General features: G+C 42.4%; 8 non-coding genes across 8 annotated transcripts; 4 read left to right on the plus strand and 4 right to left on the minus strand.

Moving 5' to 3' along the window:
- Positions 1–8,518: 8,518 nt before the first annotated feature.
- Positions 8,519–8,601, minus strand: trnal-cag (transfer RNA leucine (anticodon CAG)). The gene has a single exon. It is a non-coding gene; the product is annotated as a tRNA-Leu (tRNA).
- A 2,780-nt stretch (positions 8,602–11,381) lies between these two features.
- Positions 11,382–11,464, minus strand: trnal-cag (transfer RNA leucine (anticodon CAG)). The gene has a single exon. It is a non-coding gene; the product is annotated as a tRNA-Leu (tRNA).
- Positions 11,465–11,559: 95 nt separating this feature from the next.
- On the plus strand, positions 11,560–11,633 carry trnam-cau (transfer RNA methionine (anticodon CAU)). The gene has a single exon. It is a non-coding gene; the product is annotated as a tRNA-Met (tRNA).
- An 843-nt stretch (positions 11,634–12,476) lies between these two features.
- trnam-cau (transfer RNA methionine (anticodon CAU)) lies at positions 12,477–12,550 on the plus strand. Its single transcript has one exon. It is a non-coding gene; the product is annotated as a tRNA-Met (tRNA).
- A 901-nt stretch (positions 12,551–13,451) lies between these two features.
- Positions 13,452–13,534, minus strand: trnal-cag (transfer RNA leucine (anticodon CAG)). The gene has a single exon. It is a non-coding gene; the product is annotated as a tRNA-Leu (tRNA).
- Positions 13,535–13,628: 94 nt separating this feature from the next.
- trnam-cau (transfer RNA methionine (anticodon CAU)) lies at positions 13,629–13,702 on the plus strand. The gene has a single exon. It is a non-coding gene; the product is annotated as a tRNA-Met (tRNA).
- Positions 13,703–14,368: 666 nt separating this feature from the next.
- On the minus strand, positions 14,369–14,451 carry trnal-cag (transfer RNA leucine (anticodon CAG)). The gene has a single exon. It is a non-coding gene; the product is annotated as a tRNA-Leu (tRNA).
- Positions 14,452–14,545: 94 nt separating this feature from the next.
- trnam-cau (transfer RNA methionine (anticodon CAU)) lies at positions 14,546–14,619 on the plus strand. The gene has a single exon. It is a non-coding gene; the product is annotated as a tRNA-Met (tRNA).
- The last annotated feature ends 7,868 nt before the right edge of the window (positions 14,620–22,487 follow it).

Raw genomic sequence — 22,487 nt, forward strand, 5'->3', positions numbered from 1 at the left:
TTGCAGCCAATTAGAGAGCGCCATTCTCGACATTATAACATTTGCAGCCATTCAGAGAGCGCCATTCTTGACCTTTTCCTTATCATTTTCGACATTTGACCTATCAGAGTACAAGGAAATGTCGATGGCACGTTTACGCTTAGCACCGCTAGGAGGAGGAGTCAGGAAGCTAGCCAAGTGTCAATCAAGTTGCCGAACTGAGCCGAAGGTGTACGAGGTAATGACATATCCTGAGGGGCGTGTCAGAGGTCAAAAAGTTCAGACGTCGAGCATCACTCTCACGGAGGTCAGGCAGCATCATTTTAACGGAGGACTGCGAAACTTATTTTTCGGTAACTTTAACTGTATTTTCGGACAATGTAATTTTATATTTGTATATAATTGTATATATTATAATTGTAAATATCGTGTGTGCTTTTTTTAAAGAAATAATTTGTATTATAGTAGTTTTGTTCAAAACGATATAACCTAACCGTTAGCCCCCCAACAAAAAAATGTCTGGCAAAAAATCCCATAAAGCCATGTCAGATACTGACTGGATTGCAAGGCTAAAAAAGTTTGCCAGCACAGGAGTTTGGCCATCAAATGAGGGTAACAGGCCAGCTCCTCGACAGAAAAAGTGGCATGACGTGTACCAAAGGGTGAGTGTGCTTTTGTCACCTTTGCATGATGTAATAATTGTAATCCTAATCATTTAATTCAATGTCATCATTATTTATAGATATGTATGTAGATAATGTTGCAGGTATTTGAGATTTATGTTTATTTATGTAAAAAAAAAAAATTTTTTTTTTGCACTGGAAGATTCAGAGATTTGAGGCAGTGGGGGTGGGGATGTTGAGTGAATGGATGTTTTTTTGAAGGTGTGGAATGTTCCTCTCTTGTTCTTTTAAAGAACATGAATAAAAATAAATGACAGACTACAATAAATTAATGTGGCATTCATACTGATAAGTTAGAAATGCATGTATTCTATATTATATGTGTGATAATGTTTACAGATTGAAAGATGTCCGATGCAGTCTCGCGGCCAGACAACCTTGCTCGGAGCGGTCCCAAAGTGCATATGTGGTTTTCACACTCAAAAGGTAACAATGTAAAGATGTAACTTGTATTTTTTTTATATATATATAATTTACTGAACAAATTCTTCTCGTTCAACAATTATTGTAGCCTATGTATTTTTGTGGTTGTCTTAAGCAGGCCACAGCCTCTATTGGACAAGCACCAAGGGTTGTTGAACAACAGTCTGCCGCTACTGGACCAGCACAGGAGGTCATGGTGCAGAGTCAGCGTCAGCTCCCACCCCAGCCTACTTCTAAAATTATACCAAGTTTGTCAAAGGTAATAACATTTTTTTTATATATAATTGCAGTTTTAATATGCGTTTAGTATAAAGGTTTAAGTTCAGTAGAAATGGCTGGTATGTTTTTACACCTACCTGCCAGCTGTGACACCTTGTACAGGGGCGGCTGTAGTCTGCTTATTGGTCAGTTTCACTGTCTCAGGTTGGTTTAGATCAAGTAAAATGGTGAAAGAACAATGTAACCTATGTGATCTCTCTTTCTTCTCTGGGCTCTGCTCTTGCATTCTCCTCTTCCTCTCTAATTGGGCTTTGCCATTATGGGTTAAAGGACACTCACGTACTTCATGGCATCTCTCTTGATTTTTCCAACTGGCTACTGAAGCTACGTCTTTCATTCTGTATTTCTCAGGTAACATTCCACTAATGCACAATTAATTATACACGTATTATTAATTAAGTCATCATGAATCTGCTTTGTTGCCATTTCAAGGGTAACCTTCTTTCTCTCAAGGATAGCTAAACTTTAGTCTAACTGGAAAGAAAGGCTTTAACAAAGAAATGGCCCCTTAAACGATTGGCTTCAATGACCCCTATATGTTTAAACACATTGAAGACCTTTCTCAAACACAAAACAAGTCCCTATTTCATTTCTGGAAGCTGTGTTCAATAAGCAAGCACTGCATTCAGATATCAAATACAGACATTAAAGAATACATGAAAAGAACATTTCAGTAATCACACTGGTAACTTATATAAATAAAGTAAAATCTCCAGAGAAGTCATTCAATTCATTTGATATTTAGAAGGAAAAATATTGATTAATACCTTAATTATAATCAATCATTACATATACATTGAAGCAGCAGTGGATTCCAATCCACCCCCTTCACTGTTAATAAACGCTTTCTCTTACAAACTATGTGCAAACTATTTTTGATTTTAAGTCATTTTTAAAAGGTACTTGTTAAATTACTATATACTCACATTCTAGCAATACCTTCCCACACATTTTTCTATTCTAACTGTGCTTATTTCAATCTGTATAAGTAGTAGAGTGTGGTAATACACAGACAAAAAAATAAGTTAAAGAAAGAAAGCAGGTCCTTTAGTTATATAATGAATGATAGGATCAATAGATATTTTCTCATTTTACATTTTATTATATTTTTGGCCAATGTGCTGTTACAATTCAATTTGTCTTTTCATTGACATTGTTTTGCCCTTTTTTAGTTTACCAAGCCAAGATTTGGTGGGTCCCACATTGCTGCTGCAAAGCCAAATCTGAGTGTGGCTAGGAGACCATCTCAGGCTGTTGACCAACCCAGCGCAGCAGTGTCCAGTGCCCCTACACCAAGCACCACTGTCTCTGTAAGTACTGGCATAATCCACATTGCATTCTAAGACACATTCCACATCTGTGCATATTAGAAATATATTTTGTATGCAGGAAATCTTATCATAATGAATTAAGAGCAATACTATACAGTTTTCACACAATATGCAGTCAGTGAACACATTTCCACAATGCTTACATTTTCTTAACAGAAAAGCTATACCTCCCAACAAAATTATGGATTGTTTTTGTAGTATTTACAAATGTTAACACACACCACCCCACAATAGCAAAAACAATATTCCAAACCTTAGATACAGTATAAAAGCCTCGGCTTCTTCAATGATATCAGTTCAAAAACAATATATCTCAGCTGATAATAAACAAACAATTGAATAATTGACACACACCTGATTTATGTTGGGTAAATTGGGCCAACCATAGCTGATTCCAGTCTGGCTTAGACTCAGTGGCAGGGATTATTTTTTTCTGTTACATTGACACTTATACATTAAAAGGAGGACTTTGAGGAGTGATGTTTTTGGAAACAGAAAAAGACAAACACTGTAATGTCTGGACGAGGAAGAGTAAGAGCAAGGGGCCCAGGGAGAAGAGCAGGCCCAGTGAGATGTGCAGTGACAGATGCAGTGAGAGATGCAGTGAGAGATGCAGTGATATGTGCAGTGAGATGTGCAGTGAGATGTCCAGTGAGAGGTGCAGTGAGATGTGCAGTGAGATGTGCAGTGACAGATGCAGTGAGAGATGCAGTGAGATGTGCAGTGAGAGGTGCAGTGAGATGTGCAGTGAGAGGTGCAGTGAGATGTGCAGTGAGTTGTGCAGTGAGAGGTGCAGTGAGATGTGCAGTGAGAGGTGCAGTGAGACGTGCAGTGAGAGATGAGAGGTGCAGTGAGATGTGCAGGGAGAGGTGCAGTGAGAGATGAGAGGTGCAGTGAGAGGTGCAGTGAGATGTGCAGTGAGAGGTGCAGTGAGAGATGAGATGTGCAGTGAGAGGTGCAGTGAGATGTGCAGTGAGATGTGCAGTGAGAGGTGCAGTGAGAGGTGCAGTGAGATGTGCAGTGAGAGGTGCAGTGAGAGATGAGATGTGCAGTGAGAGGTGCAGTGAGAGGTGCAGTGAGAGATGAGAGGTGCAGTGAGAGGTGCAGTGAGAGATGAGATGTGCAGTGAGAGGTGCAGTGAGAGATGAGAGGTGCAGTGAGAGGAGCAGGGCCAGGGAGAAGAGCAGGCCTAAGGACTTCCAAGGGCTGCAAGAACAGTAGTCAGTGATGAAATTCGTGCCACTATCATTGACCATGTAATCAACCACGGTCTTTCGCTAAGAGAGACTGGTACACAGTAAAGGGAAAAAAACTGATTTGCTTTTTACTGGAATACTGTACATGTGGACATACAGTTCCCAACCAATAAATTTAGTGTAAAAATGGTGGATTGCATGTTTTGTATGCAAATACCTGTAAAACTGAAACACAAAAGTCTATGAAGTTTTTGTAATACAATATCCAGTATTTTGAAACCTGGTGTACCATGATTGACTGCATGTACCTTGTGAAGTGAAAACAAGTGTTATTCTTTGACAGAATAATTTCATTCTGAGTCAGATTTCCAGTGTTTTGGTAAAGTTAGTGTGTGCAGAGAAAGATGTGTTCTATTTTGAAATGAAGAGTTAGTATATATTTACAGTTTTTTTCAATTGTTTACACGCAATTTTGAAAACCTCTACCTCCTTCTCCTCTTCGTCTACCTCCTTCACCTCTTCCTCTACCTCCTTCTCCTCTTCATCTACCTCCTCCTCTTCCTCTACCTCCTTCACCTCTTCCTCTACCTCCTTCTCCTCTTCATCTACCTCCTTCACCTCTTCCTCTACCTCCTTCTCCTCTTCCTCTACCTCCTTCTCCTCTTCATCTACCTCCTTCACCTCTTCCTCTACCTCCTTCTCCTCTTCCTCTACCTCCTTCTCCTCTTCCTCTACCTCCTTCTCCTCTTCATCTACCTCCTTCTCCTCTTCCTCTACCTCCACCTCCTCTTCATCTACCTCCTTCACCTCTTCATCTACCTCCTTCACCTCTTCCTCTACCTCCTTCTCCTCTTCCTCTACCTCCTTCTCCTCTTCCTCTACCTCCTTCTCCTCTTCATCTACCTCCTTCATCTCTTCCTCTACCTCCTTCTCCTCTTCCTCTACCGCCTTCATCTCCTCTTTGGGCCCCCCCCCCCCTCTTATTCTCACTCTTCTTCTTCTTCTTCTTCTTCTTCTAGCTCCTTCCATTTTTGTTGAAGACAGGTGAACTCACCTGCTGCCTTTTATAGCACTCCTGAGTGATGCGTTTTCAAATTAGCACATGTGTGCTTCCACGCCTGATGGATGTGCATATCCAATTCATTCATTAGTGTGGTCAATGGCAATCCGGGGCTTTGTAATGACAAGGAAGTAACCTCACAATCCTTATCTGTGCCTAAGGTGTGAAAATGTGTGTAGAGTTTTACAAATCACTGTGTGTAATGTTTTGCTAAAAGGGTAAAGCAGACATTGTGTGTAATGTTGTGCAAATCTGTGGAGGGGTTTTGCTCATTGGAGTAGAATTTTGCAAATTGCGTGGAAATTTTTATTTTAGTGTGTAAACATTCATAAAAATCTGTAACAAAATGTGTTCTTGAGAAGAAAATTATCCATGTGGCCAATTGTGTTTTGTTGGTGTGAGTCTGTGTTAAGAGTTTAGGAAAAAGTATCTGAAGTATGGGTAAGAGCTTTTTTTAGCGATTGAAAAAAACTGTAAATATGTCACGAAGACTGCTGCGTGAGGAAACTTCAGGAGACGAAAAGCAGGTTAACAGTCTTTAATGAAAAAACAAGGCAGAGCCGAAACGGCCGATCAACAGAAATGTCTCAAAATGTTCGTGAAGAAACAGAGAAGCGCTCGCAGCAGGTCTCGTGGACTGGAGAAGCGCAGATCCCTCACACCTCTTCTGGACTCAACACAGGTAACCGCTGATCTGGTAAAGTAGCAGGTGGATAACTGACAACTGGACTAGACAGGACATAACAAATAACAGGAGATCAATAGCGGTAACAAACGTGACGGTCAACAATAATCCGACAAACTAGAGTGGAACACAAGAGACTAGAAATAGAGAGAAGCTAATGAAATGATAGAGAACAGGTGCGATAATGAGAAGATGAGAAACAGCTGGGGAAGATAAGTGAATGAAGAGTGAGAGCGAACAAAAGGGAACAGATACAGAGAATGACCAGAAGAGGGAGACAGAGACCAATAAAACACGAGAAGGGAACCAGGATCATGACAGTTCCCCCTCCTCAAAGTGCGCCCCCTGGCGCACTCAAAGAGGAAGACTGACGAGAGCGAAAGAAATCGTCGATGAGCGAGCGGTCCAGGACATCCCGGGCGGGAATCCAGCTTCTCTCCTCAATACCATAACCCTCCCAGTCGACCAAAAACTGATGGCCCCGACCACGAGGACGGACATCAAGGATCTTACGGACCCGGTAGACTGGGGAGCCCTCGACACGAACCGGAGGGTTAACAGGGCGGGGGGGTGGGCGAACAACGGGCTTGAGAGAAGAGACATGAAACACGGGGTGAACACGGCGGAGATTGGATGGCAATCTGAGCCTCACAGAGACAGGGCTAAGGACTGGAATTATGCGATAGGGCCCAATAAATTTGGGAGCCAGTTTACGAGACGGATACTGGAGAGGGAGATTGGCGGTGGAAAGCCACACTCTTTGACCAATGACATAACGGGGACTCTTGATACGACGTCTGTTAGCAGACCGACAGGTGATGGAGCGAGACCTTAAAAGAGCGGATCTCACCGTCCTCCAGGTTCGTTTGCAGCGTTGGATAAACGTATTTACAGATGGAACATTAGATTCCGGACTCGAGGAAGGAAAGAGAGAGGGTTGGTACCCTAAACAGCTCTGAAAAGGAGACAGGCCGGTGGCGGACGAGGGAGCGGAATTGAACGCGTACTCTGCCCATGGAAGTTGCTCAGACCAGGAGGCAGGGTTGCGGTACGCGAGGCTTCGCAGAATTCGGCCAATGGTCTGATTAGCGCGTTCAGCTTGTCCATTGGTCTGGGGGTGAAAACCCGAGGAAAGGCTGACCGTGGCTCCGATGAGGCGACAGAACTCTTTCCAAAACAGGGAAGCGAACTGTGGCCCTCTATCGGATACGATATTCTCAGGGAGACTGTGGATCTTAAAAATGTGATCGACAACAATTTGGGCGGTCTCCTTGGCGGAGGGAAGCTTTGGAAGAGGGACAAAGCGAGCCGCTTTCGAAAATCGATCGACGACAGTAAGAATTACAGTCTTTCCACCCGAAGGAGGAAGTCCTGTAATAAAATCAAGGCCAATCTGAGCCCACGGACGTGACGGAACAGGCAACGGTCTAAGGAGACCAGCGGGAGGTCTATTACTAACCTTAGTCTGAGCACAGACAGGACATGCCGCAATGAAACGACGGATATCACGTTCCCGAGTGGGCCACCAAAATTTCTGAGACACAGACGCAATAGTACCCCTAACCCCAGGATGGGCGAAAAGCTTGGAGGGGTGGCCCCACTGAAGAACGGCACGACGAGCGGAGGGGGGAACAAATAATGAACCCTTAGGGCAGCCACGTGGAGTTATTGCGTGAGAAAGCGCGCGCTTGACGGTTCGTTCTATTCCCCAAGTAACAGCCCCTACCACTCGTTCCTGAGGAAGGATAGACTCAATGGGTGACGACTCGACGACTTGTTACAATGTTTTGTTAAGGCTTATATCATTCTTTCATTCTAATGGCATGTCTTGTTAATGCTAATGTAATGTTTTACATGACATTCCTTGAATTGCAGTGCTTTGTCAACATTACTGCATTTCTGGATAAACTTGCCATAGGGTTAAAGAACCTAGCTTGAGCCCGCAGCCAAAGGTTAGGTTTGTCAGAAGTGGGTTTCGAAACCATGCCTCCAGGGGTGACTGCGACCTGAACGCAGCGCCTTAGACCGCTTTGCCATCCTGACATAACGGTCAGTGGTGAGCAGCATTTTTGGACCTACACGGAATGGCAGGTGATCTAGAATCTAGGGGTCAACGCTCACCCGAGTCAGAGCACATGCCACGTTGGCGCAGTTAGGCAGCGCGTCAGTCTCATAATCTGTCATTTCTTCATATGCACTGTAATTGAAATCCAGTGTTTTTTTAAGACTAATGTTAAACAAATGCAGTAATAGTATTACTCTCATATTCATGTCATATGTGTCAGTGTTGTTACAATGTTTTGTTAAGGCTTATATCATTCTTTCATTCTAATGGCATGTCTTGTTAATGCTAATGTAATGTTTTACATGACATTCCTTGAATCTTGTGTCATGACACTCCACCCCATGCCCCCAAACCCATGACATTTCATTCCAAGAAATTTCCAAGAATCCTTGCCATGAAATTCTACTGCATCTACTGCATTCCTTGAATCTTGTGTCATGACACTCCACCCCATGCCCCCAAACCCATGACATTTCATTCCAAGAAATTTCCAAGAATCCTTGCCATGAAATTCTACTGCATCTTCTTCTGGTAAACAAACACATGTCATTTCGTGAAATTCAGTTGAATCCGATTCAATCAACATGTCCATTTTTTCTGAAATGTCATGACTTGAAATTCCAAGTGCCATAGAATCCCATACATTGCACTAAAGTGTTACTATAAAGGTCATGTACTGCAGGTCAGTGTTACTTTAATGTTTGGTTAATTATAGCATGAACTGAATTGCAGTGCTTTGTCAACATTACTGCATTTCTGGATAAACTTGCCAGAGGGTTAAAGACTCTAGCTTGAGCCCGCAGCCAAAGGTTAGGTTTTTCAGAAGTGGGATTCAAACCCACGCCTCCAGGGGAGACTGCGACCTGAACGCAGCGCCTTAGACCGCTCGGCCATCCTGACATGACGGCCAGTGGTCAGCAGCAGTTTTGCACCTACACGGAATGGCAGATGATCTAGAATCTAGGGCTTCACCACTCACCCGAGTCAGAGCACATGCCTCGTTGGCACAGTTAGGCAGCGCGTCAGTCTCATAATCTGAAGGTCGTGAGTTCGAGCCTCACAGGGGGCAGAATGGTGCTTTTTGATACACAGAACCGTGTAAATAAAGGAGCTGCTTTCTGTATTCCCTTTATGCCTTTGTCCATTTCTTCATATGCACTGTAATTGAAATCCAGTGTTTTTTTAAGACTAATGTTGAACAAATGCAGTAAAAGTATTACTCTCATATTCATGTCATATGTGTCAGTGTTGTTACAATGTTTTGTTAAGGCTTATATCATTCTTTCATTCTAATGGCATGTCTTGTTAATGCTAATGTAATGTTTTACATGACATTCCTTGAATCTTGTGTCATGACACTCCACCCCATGCCCCCAAACCCATGACATTTCATTCCAAGAAATTTCCAAGAATCCTTGCCATGAAATTCTACTGCATCTACTGCATTCCTTGAATCTTGTGTCATGACACTCCACCCCATGCCCCCAAACCCATGACATTTCATTCCAAGAAATTTCCAAGAATCCTTGCCATGAAATTCTACTGCATCTTCTTCTGGTAAACATCACAACATGTCATTTCGTGAAATTCAGTTGAATCCGATTCAATCAACATGTCCATTTTTTCTGAAATGTCATGACTTGAAATTCCAAGTGCCATAGAATCCCATACATTGCACTAAAGTGTTACTATAAAGGTCATGTACTGCAGGTCAGTGTTACTTTAATGTTTGGTTAATTCTAGCATGAACTGAATTGCAGTGCTTTGTCAACATTACTGCATTTCTGGATAAACTTGCCAGAGGGTTAAAGACTCTAGCTTGAGCCCGCAGCCAAAGGTTAGGTTTTTCAGAAGTGGGATTCGAACCCACGCCTCCAGGGTAGACTGCGACCTGAACGCAGCGCCTTAGACCGCTCGGCCATCCTGACATGACGGCCAGTGGACAGCAGCATTTTTGCACCTACACGGAATGGCAGATGATCTAGAATCTAGGGCTTCACCGCTCACCCGAGTCAGAGCACATGCCACGTTGGCGCAGTTAGGCAGCGCGTCAGTCTCATAATCTGAAGGTCGTGAGTTTGAGCCTCACAAGGGGCAGAATGGTTATTTTTGATACACGGGACCGTGTAAATAAAGGAGCTGCTTTCTGTATTCCCTTTTATGTCTTTGTCCATTTCTTCATATGCACTGTAATTGAAATCCAGTGTTTTTTTAAGACTAATGTTGAACAAATGCAGTAATAGTATTACTCTCATATTCATGTCATATGTGTCAATGTTGTTACAATGTTTTGTTAAGGCTTATATCATTCTTTCATTCTAATGGCATGTCTTGTTAATGCTAATGTAATGTTTTACATGACATTCCTTGAATCTTGTGTCATGACACTCCACCCCATGCCCCCAAACCCATGACATTTCATTCCAAGAAATTTCCAAGAATCCTTGCCATGAAATTCTACTGCATCTTCTTCCGGTAAACATCACAACATGTCATTTCGTGAAATTCAGTTGAATCCGATTCAATCAACATGTCAATTTTTTCTGAAATGTCATGACTTGAAATTCCAAGTGCCATAGAATCCCATACATTGCACTAAAGTGTTACTATAAAGGTCATGTACTGCAGGTCAGTGTTACTTTAATGTTTGGTTAATTCTAGCATGAACTGAATTGCAGTGCTTTGTCAACATTACTGCATTTCTGGATAAACTTGCCAGAGGGTTAAAGACTCTAGCTTGAGCCCGCAGCCAAAGGTTAGGTTTTTAAGAAGTGGGATTCGAACCCACGCCTCCAAGGTAGACTGCGACCTGAACGCAGCGCCTTAGACCGCTCGGCCATCCTGACATGACGGCCAGTGGACAGCAGCATTTTTGCACCTACACGGAATGGCAGTGATCTAGAATCTAGGGCTTCACCGCTCACCCGAGTCAGAGCACATGCCACGTTGGCGCAGTTAGGCAGCGCGTCAGTCTCATAATCTGAAGGTCGTGAGTTCGAGCCTCACAAGGGGCAGAATGGTTATTTTTGATACACGGGACCGTGTAAATAAAGGAGCTGCTTTCTGTATTCCCTTTTATGTCTTTGTCCATTTCTTCATATGCACTGTAATTGAAATCCAGTGTTTTTTTAAGACTAATGTTGAACAAATGCAGTAATAGTATTACTCTCATATTCATGTCATATGTGTCAATGTTGTTACAATGTTTTGTTAAGGCTTATATCATTCTTTCATTCTAATGGCATGTCTTGTTAATGCTAATGTAATGTTTTACATGACATTCCTTGAATCTTGTGTCATGACACTCCACCCCATGCCCCCAAACCCATGACATTTCATTCCAAGAAATTTCCAAGAATCCTTGCCATGAAATTCTACTGCATCTTCTTCCGGTAAACATCACAACATGTCATTTCGTGAAATTCAGTTGAATCCGATTCAATCAACATGTCAATTTTTTCTGAAATGTCATGACTTGAAATTCCAAGTGCCATAGAATCCCATACATTGCACTAAAGTGTTACTATAAAGGTCATGTACTGCAGGTCAGTGTTACTTTAATTTTTGGTTAATTCTAGCATGAACTGAATTGCAGTGCTTTGTCAACATTACTGCATTTCTGGATAAACTTGCCAGAGGGTTAAAGAACCTAGCTTGAGCCCGCAGCCAAAGGTTAGGTTTGTCAGAAGTGGGATTCGAACCCACGCCTCCAGGGGAGACTGCGACCTGAACGCAGCGCCTTAGACCGCTCGGCCATCCTGACATGACGGCCAGTGGTCAGCAGCATTTTTCCACCTACACGGAATGGCAGATGATCTAGAATCTAGCGCTTCACCGCTCACCCGAGTCAGAGCACATGCCTCGTTGGCGCAGTTAGGCAGCGCGTCAGTCTCATAATCTGAAGGGCGTGAGTTCGAGCCTCACACGGGGCAGAATGGTTCTTTTTGATACACGGGACCGTGTAAATAAAGGAGCTGCTTTCTGTATTCCCTTTTATGTCTTTGTCCATTTCTTCATATGCACTGTAATTGAAATCCAGTGTTTTTTTAAGACTAATGTTGAACAAATGCAGTAATAGTATTACTCTCATATTCATGTCATATGTGTCAATGTTGTTACAATGTTTTGTTAAGGCTTATATCATTCTTTCATTCTAATGGCATGTCTTGTTAATGCTAATGTAATGTTTTACATGACATTCCTTGAATCTTGTGTCATGACACTCCACCCCATGCCCCCAAACCCATGATATTTCATTCCAAGAAATTTCCAAGAATCCTTGCCATGAAATTCTACTGCATCTTCTTCCGGTAAACATCACAACATGTCATTTCGTGAAATTCAGTTGAATCCGATTCAATCAACATGTCAATTTTTTCTGAAATGTCATGACTTGAAATTCCAAGCGCCATAGAATCCCATACATTGCACTAAAGTGTTACTATAAAGGTCATGTACTGCAGGTCAGTGTTACTTTAATGTTTGGTTAATTCTAGCATGAACTGAATTGCAGTGTTTTGTCAACATTACTGCATTTCTGGATAAACTTGCCAGAGGGTTAAAGAACCTAGCTTGAGCCTGCAGCCAAAGGTTAGGTTTGTCAGAAGTGGGATTCAAACCCACGCCTACAGGGGAGACTGCGACCTGAACGCAGCGCCTTAGACCGCTCGGCCATCCTAACATGATGGCCAGTGGTGAGCAGCATTTTTCCACCTACACGGAATGGCAGGTGATTTAGAATCTAGGGGTCAACGCTCACCCGAGTCACAGCACATGCCACGTTGGCGCAGTTAGGCAGCGCGTCAGTCTCATAATCTGAAGGTCGTGAGTTCGAGCCTCACACGGGGCAGAATGGTGCTTTTTGATAAACGGGACCGTGTAAATAAAGGAGCTGCTTTCTGTATTCCCTTTTATGCCTTTGTCCATTTCTTCATATGCACTATAATTGAAATCCAGTGTTTTTTTAAGACTAATGTTGAACAAATGCAGTAATAGTATTACTCTCATATTCATGTCATATGTGTCAGTGTTGTTACAATGTTTTGTTAAGGCTTATATCATTCTTTCATTCTAATGGCATGTCTTGTTAATGCTAATGTAATGTTTTACATGACATTCCTTGAATCTTGTGTCATGACACTCCACCCCATGCCCCCAAACCCATGACATTTCATTCCAAGAAATTTCCAAGAATCCTTGCCATGAAATTCTACTGCATCTTCTTCCGGTAAACATCACATGTATTCATGTCATATGTGTCAGTGTTGTTACAATGTTTTGTTAAGGCTTATATCATTCTTTCATTCTAATGGCATGTCTTGTTAATGCTAATGTAATGTTTTACATGACATTCCTTGAATCTTGTGTCATGACACTCCACCCCATGCCCCCAAACCCATGACATTTCATTCCAAGAAATTTCCAAGAATCCTTGCCATGAAATTCTACTGCATCTTCTTCCGGTAAACATCACAACATGTCATTTCGTGAAATTCAGTTGAATCCGATTCAATCAACATGTCAATTTTTTCTGAAACGTCATGACTTGAAATTCCAAGTGCCATAGAATCCCATACATTGCACTAAAGTGTTACTATAAAGGTCATGTACTGCAGGTCAGTGTTACTTTAATGTTTGGTTAATTCTAGCATGAACTGAATTGCAGTGCTTTGTCAACATTACTGCATTTCTGGATAAACTTGCCAGAGGGTTAAAGAACCTAGCTTGAGCCCGCAGCCAAAGGTTAGGTTTGTCAGAAGTGGGATTTGAACCCACGCCTCCAGGGGAGACTGCGACCTGAACGCAGCGCCTTAGACCGCTCGGCCATCCTGACATGATGGCCAGTGGTGAACAGCATTTTTCCACCTACACGGAATGGCAGGTGATTTAGAATCTAGGGGTCAACGCTCACCCGAGTCACAGCACATGCCACGTTGGCGCAGTTAGGCAGCGCGTCAGTCTCATAATCTGAAGGTCGTGAGTTCGAGCCTCACACGGGGCAGAATGGTGCTTTTTGATACACGGAACCGTGTAAATAAAGGAGCTGCTTTCTGTATTCCCTTTTATGCCTTTGTCCATTTCTTCATATGCACTGTAATTGAAATCCAGTGTTTTTTTAAGACTAATGTTGAACAAACGCAGTAATAGTATTACTCTCATATTCATGTCATATGTGTCAGTGTTGTTACAATGTTTTGTTAAGGCTTATATCATTCTTTCATTCTAATGGCATGTCTTGTTAATGCTAATGTAATGTTTTACATGACATTCCTTGAATCTTGTGTCATGACACTCCACCCCATGCTCCCAAACCCATGACATTTCATTCCAAGAAATTTCCAAGAATCCTTGCCATGAAATTCTACTGCATCTTCTTCCGGTAAACATCACAACATGTCATTTCGTGAAATTCAGTTGAATCCGATTCAATCAACATGTCAATTTTTTCTGAAATGTCATGACTTGAAATTCCAAGTGCCATAGAATCCTATACATTGCACTAAAGTGTTACTATAAAGGTCATGTACTGCAGGTCAGTGTTACTTTAATGTTTGGTTAATTCTAGCATGAACTGAATTGCAGTGCTTTGTCAACATTACTGCATTTCTGGATAAACTTGCCAGAGGGTTAAAGAACCTAGCTTGAGCCTGCAGCCAAAGGTTAGGTTTGTCAGAAGTGGGATTCGAACCCACGCCTCCAGGGGAGACTGCGACCTGAACACAGCGCCTTAGACCGCTCGGCCATCCTGACATGACAGCCAGTGATGAGCAGCATTTTTCCAGCTACACGGAATGGCAGGTGATTTTGAATCTAGGGGTCAACGCTCACCCGAGTCAGAGCACATGCCACGTTGGCGCAGTTAGGCAGCGCGTCAGTCTCATAATCTGAAGGTCGTGAGTTCGAGCCTCACACGGGGCAGAATGGTGCTTTTTGATACACAGAACCGTGTAAATAAAGGAGCTGCTTTCTGTATTCCCTTTTATGCCTTTGTCCATTTCTTCATATGCACTGTAATTGAAATCCAGTGTTTTTTTAAGACCAATGTTGAACAAATGCAGTAATAGTATTACTCTCAAAGTCATGTCATATGTGTCAGTGTTGTTACAATGTTTTGTTAAGGCTTATATCATTCTTTCATTCTAATGGCATGTCTTGTTAATGCTAATGTAATGTTTTACATGACATTCCTTGAATCTTGTGTCATGACACTCCACCCCATGCCCCCAAACCCATGACATTTCATTCCAAGAAATTTCCAAGAATCCTTGCCATGAAATTCTACTGCATCTACTGCATTCCTTGAATCTTGTGTCATGACACTCCACCCCATGCCCCCAAACCCATGACATTTCATTCCAAGAAATTTCCAAGAATCCTTGCCATGAAATTCTACTGCATCTTCTTCCGGTAAACATCACAACATGTCATTTCGTGAAATTCAGTTGAATCCGATTCAATCAACATGTCCATTTTTTCTGAAATGTCATGACTTGAAATTCCAAGTGCCATAGAATCCCATACATTGTACTAAAGTGTTACTATAAAGGTCATGTACTGCAGGTCAGTGTTACTTTAATGTTTGGTTAATTCTAGCATGAACTGAATTGCAGTGCTTTGTCAACATTATTGCATTTCTGGAAAAACTTGCCAGAGGGTTAAAGACTCTAGCTTGAGCCCGCAGCCAAAGGTTAGGTTTGTCAGAAGTGGGATTCGAACCCACGCCTCCAGGGGAGACTGCGACCTGAACGCCAGCTGCCGAAGGATAGTCCGTCAAAATGGGGATAATGTTGAACAATGTTGAACGCCACAGCCAATCACGTCGACGCGCTATAACATTTGCAGCCAATTAGAGAGCGCCATTCTCGACATTATAACATTTGCAGCCATTCAGAGAGCGCCATTCTTGACCTTTTCCTTATCATTTTCGACATTTGACCTATCAGAGTACAAGGAAATGTCGATGGCACGTTTACGCTTAGCACCGCTAGGAGGAGGAGTCAGGAAGCTAGCCAAGTGTCAATCAAGTTGCCGAACTGAGCCGAAGGTGTACGAGGTAATGACATATCCTGAGGGGCGTGTCAGAGGTCAAAAAGTTCAGACGTCGAGCATCACTCTCACGGAGGTCAGGCAGCATCATTTTAACGGAGGACTGCGAAACTTATTTTTCGGTAACTTTAACTGTATTTTCGGACAATGTAATTTTATATTTGTATATAATTGTATATATTATAATTGTAAATATCGTGTGTGCTTTTTTTAAAGAAATAATTTGTATTATAGTAGTTTTGTTCAAAACGATATAACCTAACCGTTAGCCCCCCAACAAAAAAATGTCTGGCAAAAAATCCCATAAAGCCATGTCAGATACTGACTGGATTGCAAGGCTAAAAAAGTTTGCCAGCACAGGAGTTTGGCCATCAAATGAGGGTAACAGGCCAGCTCCTCGACAGAAAAAGTGGCATGACGTGTACCAAAGGGTGAGTGTGCTTTTGTCACCTTTGCATGATGTAATAATTGTAATCCTAATCATTTAATTCAATGTCATCATTATTTATAGATATGTATGTAGATAATGTTGCAGGTATTTGAGATTTATGTTTATTTATGTAAAAAAAAAAAATCTTTTTTTTGCACTGGAAGATTCAGAGATTTGAGGCAGTGGGGGTGGGGATGTTGAGTGAATGGATGTTTTTTTGAAGGTGTGGAATGTTCCTCTCTTGTTCTTTTAAAGAACATGAATAAAAATAAATGACAGACTACAATAAATTAATGTGGCATTCATACTGATAAGTTAGAAATGCATGTATTCTATATTATATGTGTGATAATGTTTACAGATTGAAAGATGTCCGATGCAGTCTCGCGGCCAGACAACCTTGCTCGGAGCGGTCCCAAAGTGCATATGTGGTTTTCACACTCAAAAGGTAACAATGTAAAGATGTAACTTGTATTTTTTTTATATATATATAATTTACTGAACAAATTCTTCTCGTTCAACAATTATTGTAGCCTATGTATTTTTGTGGTTGTCTTAAGCAGGCCACAGCCTCTATTGGACAAGCACCAAGGGTTGTTGAACAACAGTCTGCCGCTACTGGACCAGCACAGGAGGTCATGGTGCAGAGTCAGCGTCAGCTCCCACCCCAGCCTACTTCTAAAATTATACCAAGTTTGTCAAAGGTAATAACATTTTTTTTATATATAATTGCAGTTTTAATATGCGTTTAGTATAAAGGTTTAAGTTCAGTAGAAATGGCTGGTATGTTTTTACACCTACCTGCCAGCTGTGACACCTTGTACAGGGGCGGCTGTAGTCTGCTTATTGGTCAGTTTCACTGTCTCAGGTTGGTTTAGATCAAGTAAAATGGTGAAAGAACAATGTAACCTATGTGGTCTCTCTTTCTTCTCTGGGCTCTGCTCTTGCATTCTCCTCTTCCTCTCTAATTGGGCTTTGCCATTATGGGTTAAAGGACACTCACGTACTTCATGGCATCTCTCTTGATTTTTCCAACTGGCTACTGAAGCTACGTCTTTCATTCTGTATTTCTCAGGTAACATTCCACTAATGCACAATTAATTATACACGTATTATTAATTAAGTCATCATGAATCTGCTTTGTTGCCATTTCAAGGGTAACCTTCTTTCTCTCAAGGATAGCTAAACTTTAGTCTAACTGGAAAGAAAGGCTTTAACAAAGAAATGGCCCCTTAAACGATTGGCTTCAATGACCCCTATATGTTTAAACACATTGAAGACCTTTCTCAAACACAAAACAAGTCCCTATTTCATTTCTGGAAGCTGTGTTCAATAAGCAAGCACTGCATTCAGATATCAAATACAGACATTAAAGAATACATGAAAAGAACATTTCAGTAATCACACTGGTAACTTATATAAATAAAGTAAAATCTCCAGAGAAGTCATTCAATTCATTTGATATTTAGAAGGAAAAATATTGATTAATACCTTAATTATAATCAATCATTACATATACATTGAAGCAGCAGTGGATTCCAATCCACCCCCTTCACTGTTAATAAACGCTTTCTCTTACAAACTATGTGCAAACTATTTTTGATTTTAAGTCATTTTTAAAAGGTACTTGTTAAATTACTATATACTCACATTCTAGCAATACCTTCCCACACATTTTTCTATTCTAACTGTGCTTATTTCAATCTGTATAAGTAGTAGAGTGTGGTAATACACAGACAAAAAAATAAGTTAAAGAAAGAAAGCAGGTCCTTTAGTTATATAATGAATGATAGGATCAATAGATATTTTCTCATTTTACATTTTATTATATTTTTGGCCAATGTGCTGTTACAATTCAATTTGTCTTTTCATTGACATTGTTTTGCCCTTTTTTAGTTTACCAAGCCAAGATTTGGTGGGTCCCACATTGCTGCTGCAAAGCCAAATCTGAGTGTGGCTAGGAGACCATCTCAGGCTGTTGACCAACCCAGCGCAGCAGTGTCCAGTGCCCCTACACCAAGCACCACTGTCTCTGTAAGTACTGGCATAATCCACATTGCATTCTAAGACACATTCCACATCTGTGCATATTAGAAATATATTTTGTATGCAGGAAATCTTATCATAATGAATTAAGAGCAATACTATACAGTTTTCACACAATATGCAGTCAGTGAACACATTTCCACAATGCTTACATTTTCTTAACAGAAAAGCTATACCTCCCAACAAAATTATGGATTGTTTTTGTAGTATTTACAAATGTTAACACACACCACCCCACAATAGCAAAAACAATATTCCAAACCTTAGATACAGTATAAAAGCCTCGGCTTCTTCAATGATATCAGTTCAAAAACAATATATCTCAGCTGATAATAAACAAACAATTGAATAATTGACACACACCTGATTTATGTTGGGTAAATTGGGCCAACCATAGCTGATTCCAGTCTGGCTTAGACTCAGTGGCAGGGATTATTTTTTTCTGTTACATTGACACTTATACATTAAAAGGAGGACTTTGAGGAGTGATGTTTTTGGAAACAGAAAAAGACAAACACTGTAATGTCTGGACGAGGAAGAGTAAGAGCAAGGGGCCCAGGGAGAAGAGCAGGCCCAGTGAGATGTGCAGTGACAGATGCAGTGAGAGATGCAGTGATATGTGCAGTGAGATGTGCAGTGAGATGTGCAGTGAGATGTCCAGTGAGAGGTGCAGTGAGATGTGCAGTGAGATGTGCAGTGACAGATGCAGTGAGAGATGCAGTGAGATGTGCAGTGAGAGGTGCAGTGAGATGTGCAGTGAGAGGTGCAGTGAGATGTGCAGTGAGTTGTGCAGTGAGAGGTGCAGTGAGATGTGCAGTGAGAGGTGCAGTGAGACGTGCAGTGAGAGATGAGAGGTGCAGTGAGATGTGCAGGGAGAGGTGCAGTGAGAGATGAGAGGTGCAGTGAGAGGTGCAGTGAGATGTGCAGTGAGAGGTGCAGTGAGAGATGAGATGTGCAGTGAGAGGTGCAGTGAGATGTGCAGTGAGATGTGCAGTGAGAGGTGCAGTGAGAGGTGCAGTGAGATGTGCAGTGAGAGGTGCAGTGAGAGATGAGATGTGCAGTGAGAGGTGCAGTGAGAGGTGCAGTGAGAGATGAGAGGTGCAGTGAGAGGTGCAGTGAGAGATGAGATGTGCAGTGTGAGGTGCAGTGAGAGATGAGAGGTGCAGTGAGAGGAGCAGGGCCAGGGAGAAGAGCAGGCCTAAGGACTTCCAAGGGCTGCAAGAACAGTAGTCAGTGATGAAATTCGTGCCACTATCATTGACCATGTAATCAACCACGGTCTTTCGCTAAGAGAGACTGGTACACAGTAAAGGGAAAAAAACTGATTTGCTTTTTACTGGAATACTGTACATGTGGACATACAGTTCCCAACCAATAAATTTAGTGTAAAAATGGTGGATTGCATGTTTTGTATGCAAATACCTGTAAAACTGAAACACAAAAGTCTATGAAGTTTTTGTAATACAATATCCAGTATTTTGAAACCTGGTGTACCATGATTGACTGCATGTACCTTGTGAAGTGAAAACAAGTGTTATTCTTTGACAGAATAATTTCATTCTGAGTCAGATTTCCAGTGTTTTGGTAAAGTTAGTGTGTGCAGAGAAAGATGTGTTCTATTTTGAAATGAAGAGTTAGTATATATTTACAGTTTTTTTCAATTGTTTACACGCAATTTTGAAAACCTCTACCTCCTTCTCCTCTTCGTCTACCTCCTTCACCTCTTCCTCTACCTCCTTCTCCTCTTCATCTACCTCCTCCTCTTCCTCTACCTCCTTCACCTCTTCCTCTACCTCCTTCTCCTCTTCATCTACCTCCTTCACCTCTTCCTCTACCTCCTTCTCCTCTTCCTCTACCTCCTTCTCCTCTTCATCTACCTCCTTCACCTCTTCCTCTACCTCCTTCTCCTCTTCCTCTACCTCCTTCTCCTCTTCCTCTACCTCCTTCTCCTCTTCATCTACCTCCTTCTCCTCTTCCTCTACCTCCACCTCCTCTTCATCTACCTCCTTCACCTCTTCATCTACCTCCTTCACCTCTTCCTCTACCTCCTTCTCCTCTTCCTCTACCTCCTTCTCCTCTTCCTCTACCTCCTTCTCCTCTTCATCTACCTCCTTCATCTCTTCCTCTACCTCCTTCTCCTCTTCCTCTACCGCCTTCATCTCCTCTTTGGGCCCCCCCCCCTCTTATTCTCACTCTTCTTCTTCTTCTTCTTCTTCTTCTAGCTCCTTCCATTTTTGTTGAAGACAGGTGAACTCACCTGCTGCCTTTTATAGCACTCCTGAGTGATGCGTTTTCAAATTAGCACATGTGTGCTTCCACGCCTGATGGATGTGCATATCCAATTCATTCATTAGTGTGGTCAATGGCAATCCGGGGCTTTGTAATGACAAGGAAGTAACCTCACAATCCTTATCTGTGCCTAAGGTGTGAAAATGTGTGTAGAGTTTTACAAATCACTGTGTGTAATGTTTTGCTAAAAGGGTAAAGCAGACATTGTGTGTAATGTTGTGCAAATCTGTGGAGGGGTTTTGCTCATTGGAGTAGAATTTTGCAAATTGCGTGGAAATTTTTATTTTAGTGTGTAAACATTCATAAAAATCTGTAACAAAATGTGTTCTTGAGAAGAAAATTATCCATGTGGCCAATTGTGTTTTGTTGGTGTGAGTCTGTGTTAAGAGTTTAGGAAAAAGTATCTGAAGTATGGGTAAGAGCTTTTTTTAGCGATTGAAAAAAACTGTAAATATGTCACGAAGACTGCTGCGTGAGGAAACTTCAGGAGACGAAAAGCAGGTTAACAGTCTTTAATGAAAAAACAAGGCAGAGCCGAAACGGCCGATCAACAGAAATGTCTCAAAATGTTCGTGAAGAAACAGAGAAGCGCTCGCAGCAGGTCTCGTGGACTGGAGAAGCGCAGATCCCTCACACCTCTTCTGGACTCAACACAGGTAACCGCTGATCTGGTAAAGTAGCAGGTGGATAACTGACAACTGGACTAGACAGGACATAACAAATAACAGGAGATCAATAGCGGTAACAAACGTGACGGTCAACAATAATCCGACAAACTAGAGTGGAACACAAGAGACTAGAAATAGAGAGAAGCTAATGAAATGATAGAGAACAGGTGCGATAATGAGAAGATGAGAAACAGCTGGGGAAGATAAGTGAATGAAGAGTGAGAGCAAACAAAAGGGAACAGATACAGAGAATGACCAGAAGAGGGAGACAGAGACCAATAAAACACGAGAAGGGAACCAGGATCATGACAGTTCCCCCTCCTCAAAGTGCGCCCCCTGGCGCACTCAAAGAGGAAGACTGACGAGAGCGAAAGAAATCGTCGATGAGCGAGCGGTCCAGGACATCCCGGGCGGGAATCCAGCTTCTCTCCTCAATACCATAACCCTCCCAGTCGACCAAAAACTGATGGCCCCGACCACGAGGACGGACATCAAGGATCTTACGGACCCGGTAGACTGGGGAGCCCTCGACACGAACCGGAGGGTTAACAGGGCGGGGGGGTGGGCGAACAACGGGCTTGAGAGAAGAGACATGAAACACGGGGTGAACACGGCGGAGATTGGATGGCAATCTGAGCCTCACAGAGACAGGGCTAAGGACTGGAATTATGCGATAGGGCCCAATAAATTTGGGAGCCAGTTTACGAGACGGATACTGGAGAGGGAGATTGGCGGTGGAAAGCCACACTCTTTGACCAATGACATAACGGGGACTCTTGATACGACGTCTGTTAGCAGACCGACAGGTGATGGAGCGAGACCTTAAAAGAGCGGATCTCACCGTCCTCCAGGTTCGTTTGCAGCGTTGGATAAACGTATTTACAGATGGAACATTAGATTCCGGACTCGAGGAAGGAAAGAGAGAGGGTTGGTACCCTAAACAGCTCTGAAAAGGAGACAGGCCGGTGGCGGACGAGGGAGCGGAATTGAACGCGTACTCTGCCCATGGAAGTTGCTCAGACCAGGAGGCAGGGTTGCGGTACGCGAGGCTTCGCAGAATTCGGCCAATGGTCTGATTAGCGCGTTCAGCTTGTCCATTGGTCTGGGGGTGAAAACCCGAGGAAAGGCTGACCGTGGCTCCGATGAGGCGACAGAACTCTTTCCAAAACAGGGAAGCGAACTGTGGCCCTCTATCGGATACGATATTCTCAGGGAGACTGTGGATCTTAAAAATGTGATCGACAACAATTTGGGCGGTCTCCTTGGCGGAGGGAAGCTTTGGAAGAGGGACAAAGCGAGCCGCTTTC

This window comes from Siphateles boraxobius, unplaced genomic scaffold, assembly GCF_051911475.1.
Source record: "Siphateles boraxobius isolate OS27281-9 unplaced genomic scaffold, OSU_SipBor_1 6, whole genome shotgun sequence".
Taxonomy (NCBI): Eukaryota; Metazoa; Chordata; class Actinopteri; order Cypriniformes; family Leuciscidae; genus Siphateles; species Siphateles boraxobius.